Here is a 7500-nt window from a genome sequence, read left to right as displayed (position 1 = left end):
ATGAAAGATTATTATATAATTCGTGAAATTTTCCAAAAAGATTAAAGCACCTGGTATTCCCAGGCAGTCTCCCATCCATGTACTAACCAGGCCCAAACCTGCAAATATTCAGAGATCGGGCATTGACTCTATTTTTTGGCAAAATTATTATATACTAAGTGAAAAATGTCCAAAAAGCTTACAGCACCTGGTATTCCCAGGCGGTCTCCCATCCAAGTACTAACCAGGCCCAAACCTGCTTAGCTTCCGAGATCAGACGAGATCGGGCATAGCCAGGTTGGTATGGCCGTAAGCGAAGTCTGCTGCAAAGAGAGGGCTATTTAAAGAACAGCCAATCTTATCGCCAGTACATTATATAAGTAGTAAAGAAAACCCAAAAGCTTAAAGCACCTGGTATTCCTAGGCAGTCTCTAATAAAAAAACTAACCAGACCTAAACCTGCTAAGATTCAGAGATCGGGCATTGACTCTATTTTTTGGCAAAATTATTATAAACTAAGTGAAAAATGTCCAAAAAGTTTACAGCACCTGGTATTCCCAGGCGGTCTCCCATCCAAGTACTAACCAGGCCCAAACCTGCTAAGATTCAGAGATCGGGCATTGACTCTTTTTTTTTTTTTAATGAAAGATTATTATATAATTCGTGAAATTTTCCAAAAAGATTAAAGCACCTGGTATTCCCAGGCTGTCTCCCATCCATGTACTTACCAGGCCCAAACCTGCAAATATTCAGAGATCGGGCATTGACTTTTTTTTTGGCAAAATTATTATATACTAAGTGAAAAATGTCCAAAAAGCTTACAGCACCTGGTATTCAATCAATCAATCAATCACCTTTATTTATATAGTGCTTTAAACAAAATACATTGCGTCAAAGCACTGAACAACATTCATTAGGAAAACAGTGTCTCAATAATGCAAAATTATAATTAAAGGCAGTATATTCCCAGGCAGTCTCCCATCCATGTACTAAACAGGCCCAAACCTGCTAATATTCAGAGATCAGGCACTGACTCTATTTTTTGGCAAAATTATTATATACTAAGTGAAAAATGTCCAAAAAGCTTACAGCACCTGGAATTCCCAGGCGGTCTCCCATCCAAGTACTAACCAGGCCCAAACCTGCTTAGCTTCCGAGATCAGACAAGATCGGACATAGCCAGGTTGGTATGGCCGTAAGCGAAGTCTGCTGCAAAGAGAGGGCTATTTAAAGACCAGCCAATCTTATCGCCAGTACATTATATAAGTAGGAAAGAAAACCCAAAAGCTTAAAACACCTGGTATTCCTAGGCAGTCTCTCATAAAAGTACTAACCAGACCTAAACCTGCTAAGATTCAGAGATCGGGCATTGACTCTATTTTTTGGCAAAATTATTAAAAACTAAGAGAAAAATGTCCAAAAAGCTTACAGCACCTGGTATTCCCAGGCGGTCTCCCATCCAAGTACTAACCAGGCCCAAACCTGCTTAGCTTCAGAGACCAGACGAGATCAGGCATAGCCAGGTTGGTATGGCCGTAAGCGAAGACTGCTGCAAAGAGAGGGCTATTTAAAGACCAGCCAATCTAATCGCCAGTACATTATATAAGTAGGAAAGAAAACCCAAAAGCTAAAAGCACCTGGTATTCCTAGGCAGTCTCTCATCAAAGTACTAACCAGACCTAAACCTGCTAAGATTCAGAGATCGGGCATTGAATCTTTTTTTTTTTTTTTTAATGAAAGATTATTATATAATTCGTGAAATTTTCCAAAAAGATTAAAGCACCTGGTATTCCCAGGCAGTCTCCCATCCATGTACTAACCAGGCCCAAACCTGCTAATATTCAGAGATCGGGCATTGACTCTATTTTTTGGCAAAATTATTATATACTAAGTGAAAAATGTCCAAAAAGCTTACAGCACCTGGTATACCCAGGCGGGCTCCCATCCAAGTACTAACCAGGCCCAAACCTGCTTAGCTTCCGAGATCAGACGAGATCGGGCATAGCCAGGTTGGTATGGCCGTAAGCAAAGTCTGCTGCAAAGAGAGGGCTATTTAAAGAACAGCCAATCTTATCGCCAGTACATTATATAAGTAGGAAAGAAAACCCAAAAGCTTAAAGCACCTGGTATTCCTAGGCAGTCTCTCATAAAAGTACTAACCAGACCTAAACCTGCTAAGATTCAGAGATCGGGCATTGACTCTATTTTTTGGCAAAATTATTAAAAACTAAGTGAAAAATGTCCAAAAAGCTTACAGCACCTGGTATTCCCAGGCGGTCTCCCATCCAAGTACTAACCAGGCCCAAACCTGCTTAGCTTCCGAGATCAGACGAGATCGGACATAGCCAGGTTGGTATGGCCGTAAGCGAAGTCTGCTGCAAAGAGAGGGCTATTTAAAGACCAGCCAATCTAATCGCCAGTACATTATATAAGTAGGAAAGAAAACCCAAAAGCTAAAAGCACCTGGTATTCCTAGGCAGTCTCTCATCAAAGTACTAACCAGACCTAAACCTGCTAAGATTCAGAGATCGGGCATTGAATCTTTTTTTTTTTTTTTAATGAAAGATTATTATATAATTCGTGAAATTTTCCAAAAAGATTAAAGCACCTGGTATTCCCAGGCAGTCTCCCATCCATGTACTAACCAGGCCCAAACCTGCTAATATTCAGAGATCGGGCATTGACTCTATTTTTTGGCAAAATTATTAAAAACTAAGTGAAAAATGTCCCAAAAGCTTACAGCACCTGGTATTCCCAGGCGGTCTCCCATCCAAGTACTAACCAGGCCCAAACCTGCTTAGCTTCCGAGATCAGACGAGATCGGACATAGCCAGGTTGGTATGGCCGTAAGCGAAGTCTGCTGCAAAGAGAGGGCTATTTAAAGACCAGCCAATCTTATCGCCAGTACATTATATAAGTAGGAAAGAAAACCCAAAAGCTTAAAGCACCTGGTATTCCTAGGCAGTCTCTCATAAAAGTACTAACCAGACCTAAACCTGCTAAGATTCAGAGATCGGGCATTGACTCTATTTTTTGGCAAAATTATTAAAAACTAAGAGAAAAATGTCCAAAAAGCTTACAGCACCTGGTATTCCCAGGCGGTCTCCCATCCAAGTACTAACCAGGCCCAAACCTGCTTAGCTTCAGAGATCAGACGAGATCAGGCATAGCCAGGTTGGTATGGCCGTAAGCGAAGACTGCTGCAAAGAGAGGGCTATTTAAAGACCAGCCAATCTAATCGCCAGTACATTATATAAGTAGGAAAGAAAACCCAAAAGCTAAAAGCACCTGGTATTCCTAGGCAGTCTCTCATCAAAGTACTAACCAGACCTAAACCTGCTAAGATTCAGAGATCGGGCATTGAATCTTTTTTTTTTTTTTTTTAATGAAAGATTATTATATAATTCGTGAAATTTTCCAAAAAGATTAAAGCACCTGGTATTCCCAGGCAGTCTCCCATCCATGTACTAACCAGGCCCAAACCTGCTAATATTCAGAGATCGGGCATTGACTCTATTTTTTGGCAAAATTATTATATACTAAGTGAAAAATGTCCAAAAAGCTTACAGCACCTGGTATTCAATCAATCAATCAATCACCTTTATTTATATAGTGCTTTAAACAAAATACATTGCGTCAAAGCACTGAACAACATTCATTAGGAAAACAGTGTCTCAATAATGCAAAATTATAATTAAAGGCAGTATATTCCCAGGCAGTCTCCCATCCATGTACTAAACAGGCCCAAACCTGCTAATATTCAGAGATCAGGCACTGACTCTATTTTTTGGCAAAATTATTATATACTAAGTGAAAAATGTCCAAAAAGCTTACAGCACCTGGAATTCCCAGGCGGTCTCCCATCCAAGTACTAACCAGGCCCAAACCTGCTTAGCTTCCGAGATCAGACAAGATCAGACATAGCCAGGTTGGTATGGCCGTAAGCGAAGTCTGCTGCAAAGAGAGGGCTATTTAAAGACCAGCCAATCTTATCGCCAGTACATTATATAAGTAGGAAAGAAAACCCAAAAGCTTAAAGCACCTGGTATTCCTAGGCAGTCTCTCATAAAAGTACTAACCAGACCTAAACCTGCTAAGATTCAGAGATCGGGCATTGACTCTATTTTTTGGCAAAATTATTAAAAACTAAGAGAAAAATGTCCAAAAAGCTTACAGCACCTGGTATTCCCAGGCGGTCTCCCATCCAAGTACTAACCAGGCCCAAACCTGCTTAGCTTCAGAGATCAGACGAGATCAGGCATAGCCAGGTTGGTATGGCCGTAAGCGAAGACTGCTGCAAAGAGAGGGCTATTTAAAGACCAGCCAATCTAATCGCCAGTACATTATATAAGTAGGAAAGAAAACCCAAAAGCTTAAAGCACCTGGTATTCCTAGGAAGTCTCTCATAAAAGTACTAACCAGACCTAAACCTGCTAAGATTCAGAGATCGGGCATTGACTCTATTTTTTGGCAAAATTATTAAAAACTAAGAGAAAAATGTCCAAAAAGCTTACAGCACCTGGTATTCCCAGGCGGTCTCCCATCCAAGTACTAACCAGGCCCAAACCTGCTTAGCTTCAGAGATCAGACGAGATCAGGCATAGCCAGGTTGGTATGGCCGTAAGCGAAGACTGCTGCAAAGAGAGGGCTATTTAAAGACCAGCCAATCTAATCGCCAGTACATTATATAAGTAGGAAAGAAAACCCAAAAGCTAAAAGCACCTGGTATTCCTAGGCAGTCTCTCATCAAAGTACTAACCAGACCTAAACCTGCTAAGATTCAGAGATCGGGCATTGAATCTTTTTTTTTTTTTTTTAATGAAAGATTATTATATAATTCGTGAAATTTTCCAAAAAGATTAAAGCACCTGGTATTCCCAGGCAGTCTCCCATCCATGTACTAACCAGGCCCAAACCTGCTAATATTCAGAGATCGGGCATTGACTCTATTTTTTGGCAAAATTATTAAAAACTAAGTGAAAAATGTCCCAAAAGCTTACAGCACCTGGTATTCCCAGGCGGTCTCCCATCCAAGTACTAACCAGGCCCAAACCTGCTTAGCTTCCGAGATCAGACGAGATCGGACATAGCCAGGTTGGTATGGCCGTAAGCGAAGTCTGCTGCAAAGAGAGGGCTATTTAAAGACCAGCCAATCTTATCGCCAGTACATTATATAAGTAGGAAAGAAAACCCAAAAGCTTAAAGCACCTGGTATTCCTAGGCAGTCTCTCATAAAAGTACTAACCAGACCTAAACCTGCTAAGATTCAGAGATCGGGCATTGACTCTATTTTTTGGCAAAATTATTAAAAACTAAGAGAAAAATGTCCAAAAAGCTTACAGCACCTGGTATTCCCAGGCGGTCTCCCATCCAAGTACTAACCAGGCCCAAACCTGCTTAGCTTCAGAGATCAGACGAGATCAGGCATAGCCAGGTTGGTATGGCCGTAAGCGAAGACTGCTGCAAAGAGAGGGCTATTTAAAGACCAGCCAATCTAATCGCCAGTACATTATATAAGTAGGAAAGAAAACCCAAAAGCTAAAAGCACCTGGTATTCCTAGGCAGTCTCTCATCAAAGTAGTAACCAGACCTAAACCTGCTAAGATTCAGAGATCAGGCATTGAATCTTTTTTTTTTTTTTAATGAAAGATTATTATATAATTCGTGAAATTTTCCAAAAAGATTAAAGCACCTGGTATTCCCAGGCAGTCTCCCATCCATGTACTAACCAGGCCCAAACCTGCTAATATTCAGAGATCGGGCATTGACTCTATTTTTTGGAAAAATTATTATATACTAAGTGAAAAATGTCCAAAAAGCTTACAGCACCTGGTATTCAATCAATCAATCAATCACCTTTATTTATATAGTGCTTTAAACAAAATACATTGCGTCAAAGCACTGAACAACATTCATTAGGAAAACAGTGTCTCAATAATGCAAAATTATAATTAAAGGCAGTATATTCCCAGGCAGTCTCCCATCCATGTACTAAACAGGCCCAAACCTGCTAATATTCAGAGATCAGGCACTGACTCTATTTTTTGGCAAAATTATTATATACTAAGTGAAAAATGTCCAAAAAGCTTACAGCACCTGGAATTCCCAGGCGGTCTCCCATCCAAGTACTAACCAGGCCCAAACCTGCTTAGCTTCCGAGATCAGACAAGATCTGACATAGCCAGGTTGGTATGGCCATAAGCGAAGTCTGCTGCAAAGAGAGGGGTATTTAAAGACCAGCCAATCTTATCGCCAGTACATTATATAAGTAGGAAAGTAAACCCAAAAGCTTAAAGCACCTGGTATTCCTAGGCAGTCTCTCATAAAAGTACTAACCAGACCTAAACCTGCTAAGATTCAGAGATCGGGCATTGACTCTATTTTTTGGCAAAATTATTAAAAACTAAGAGAAAAATGTCCAAAAAGCTTACAGCACCTGGTATTCCCAGGCGGTCTCCCATCCAAGTACTAACCAGGCCCAAACCTGCTTAGCTTCAGAGATCAGACGAGATCAGGCATAGCCAGGTTGGTATGGCCGTAAGCGAAGACTGCTGCAAAGAGAGGGCTATTTAAAGACCAGCCAATCTAATCGCCAGTACATTATATAAGTAGGAAAGAAAACCCAAAAGCTAAAAGCACCTGGTATTCCTAGGCAGTCTCTCATCAAAGTACTAACCAGACCTAAACCTGCTAAGATTCAGAGATCAGGCATTGAATCTTTTTTTTTTTTTAATGAAAGATTATTATATAATTCGTGAAATTTTCCAAAAAGATTAAAGCACCTGGTATTCCCAGGCTGTCTCCCATCCATGTACTAACCAGGCCCAAACCTGCAAATATTCAGAGATTGGGCATTGACTTTTTTTTTGGCAAAATTATTATATACTAAGTGAAAAATGTCCAAAAAGCTTACAGCACCTGGTATTCAATCAATCAATCAATCACCTTTATTTATATAGTGCTTTAAACAAAATACATTGCGTCAAAGCACTGAACAACATTCATTAGGAAAACAGTGTCTCAATAATGCAAAATTATAATTAAAGGCAGTATATTCCCAGGCAGTCTCCCATCCATGTACTAAACAGGCCCAAACCTGCTAATATTCAGAGATCAGGCACTGACTCTATTTTTTGGCAAAATTATTATATACTAAGTGAAAAATGTCCAAAAAGCTTACAGCACCTGGAATTCCCAGGCGGTCTCCCATCCAAGTACTAACCAGGCCCAAACCTGCTTAGCTTCCGAGATCAGACAAGATCAGACATAGCCAGGTTGGTATGGCCGTAAGCAAAGTCTGCTGCAAAGAGAGGGCTATTTAAAGACCAGCCAATCTTATCGCCAGTACATTATATAAGTAGGAAAGAAAACCCAAAAGCTTAAAGCACCTGGTATTCCTAGGCAGTCTCTCATAAAAGTACTAACCAGACCTAAACCTGCTAAGATTCAGAGATCGGGCATTGACTCTATTTTTTGGCAAAATTATTAAAAACTAAGAGAAAAATGTCCAAAAAGCTTACA

General features: G+C 40.2%; 1 protein-coding gene and 16 non-coding genes across 18 annotated transcripts in view; 1 reads left to right on the top strand and 16 right to left on the bottom strand.

Annotated features, from left to right (window-relative positions):
• The window catches only part of LOC127987501 (protein NYNRIN-like), a 363443-nt gene that overhangs the window by 284509 nt on the left and 71434 nt on the right, over positions 1 to 7500 (top strand). The gene's annotated exons all lie outside the window — the stretch shown is intronic.
• LOC127995113 (5S ribosomal RNA) lies at positions 176 to 294 on the bottom strand. Its single transcript, XR_008168075.1, has one exon. It is a non-coding gene; the product is annotated as a 5S ribosomal RNA (ribosomal RNA).
• LOC128003094 (5S ribosomal RNA) lies at positions 1062 to 1180 on the bottom strand. Its single transcript, XR_008175826.1, has one exon. It is a non-coding gene; the product is annotated as a 5S ribosomal RNA (ribosomal RNA).
• Positions 1402 to 1520, bottom strand: LOC128001592 (5S ribosomal RNA). The gene has a single exon (XR_008174360.1). It is a non-coding gene; the product is annotated as a 5S ribosomal RNA (ribosomal RNA).
• Positions 1888 to 2006, bottom strand: LOC128002716 (5S ribosomal RNA). Its single transcript, XR_008175458.1, has one exon. It is a non-coding gene; the product is annotated as a 5S ribosomal RNA (ribosomal RNA).
• On the bottom strand, positions 2228 to 2346 carry LOC127996711 (5S ribosomal RNA). Its single transcript, XR_008169604.1, has one exon. It is a non-coding gene; the product is annotated as a 5S ribosomal RNA (ribosomal RNA).
• LOC127996710 (5S ribosomal RNA) lies at positions 2713 to 2831 on the bottom strand. The gene has a single exon (XR_008169603.1). It is a non-coding gene; the product is annotated as a 5S ribosomal RNA (ribosomal RNA).
• Positions 3053 to 3171, bottom strand: LOC127997722 (5S ribosomal RNA). Its single transcript, XR_008170583.1, has one exon. It is a non-coding gene; the product is annotated as a 5S ribosomal RNA (ribosomal RNA).
• On the bottom strand, positions 3807 to 3925 carry LOC128004480 (5S ribosomal RNA). The gene has a single exon (XR_008177169.1). It is a non-coding gene; the product is annotated as a 5S ribosomal RNA (ribosomal RNA).
• Positions 4147 to 4265, bottom strand: LOC127997721 (5S ribosomal RNA). The gene has a single exon (XR_008170582.1). It is a non-coding gene; the product is annotated as a 5S ribosomal RNA (ribosomal RNA).
• On the bottom strand, positions 4487 to 4605 carry LOC127997719 (5S ribosomal RNA). The gene has a single exon (XR_008170580.1). It is a non-coding gene; the product is annotated as a 5S ribosomal RNA (ribosomal RNA).
• On the bottom strand, positions 4973 to 5091 carry LOC127996709 (5S ribosomal RNA). The gene has a single exon (XR_008169602.1). It is a non-coding gene; the product is annotated as a 5S ribosomal RNA (ribosomal RNA).
• LOC127997718 (5S ribosomal RNA) lies at positions 5313 to 5431 on the bottom strand. Its single transcript, XR_008170579.1, has one exon. It is a non-coding gene; the product is annotated as a 5S ribosomal RNA (ribosomal RNA).
• Positions 6064 to 6182, bottom strand: LOC128005760 (5S ribosomal RNA). Its single transcript, XR_008178401.1, has one exon. It is a non-coding gene; the product is annotated as a 5S ribosomal RNA (ribosomal RNA).
• LOC127997717 (5S ribosomal RNA) lies at positions 6404 to 6522 on the bottom strand. The gene has a single exon (XR_008170578.1). It is a non-coding gene; the product is annotated as a 5S ribosomal RNA (ribosomal RNA).
• LOC128004479 (5S ribosomal RNA) lies at positions 7153 to 7271 on the bottom strand. Its single transcript, XR_008177168.1, has one exon. It is a non-coding gene; the product is annotated as a 5S ribosomal RNA (ribosomal RNA).
• LOC127997716 (5S ribosomal RNA) overlaps positions 7493 to 7500 on the bottom strand; it is a 119-nt gene continuing 111 nt past the window's right edge. Inside the window, exon 1 of the ribosomal RNA XR_008170577.1 lies at positions 7493 to 7500. This exon is cut by the window's right edge and continues 111 nt beyond it. This is a non-coding gene — a ribosomal RNA (5S ribosomal RNA).

Source organism: Carassius gibelio, chromosome B22 (assembly GCF_023724105.1).
Source record: "Carassius gibelio isolate Cgi1373 ecotype wild population from Czech Republic chromosome B22, carGib1.2-hapl.c, whole genome shotgun sequence".
Classification (NCBI taxonomy): Eukaryota; Metazoa; Chordata; class Actinopteri; order Cypriniformes; family Cyprinidae; genus Carassius; species Carassius gibelio.
This window is presented reverse-complemented; position numbering and strand designations above follow the sequence as displayed.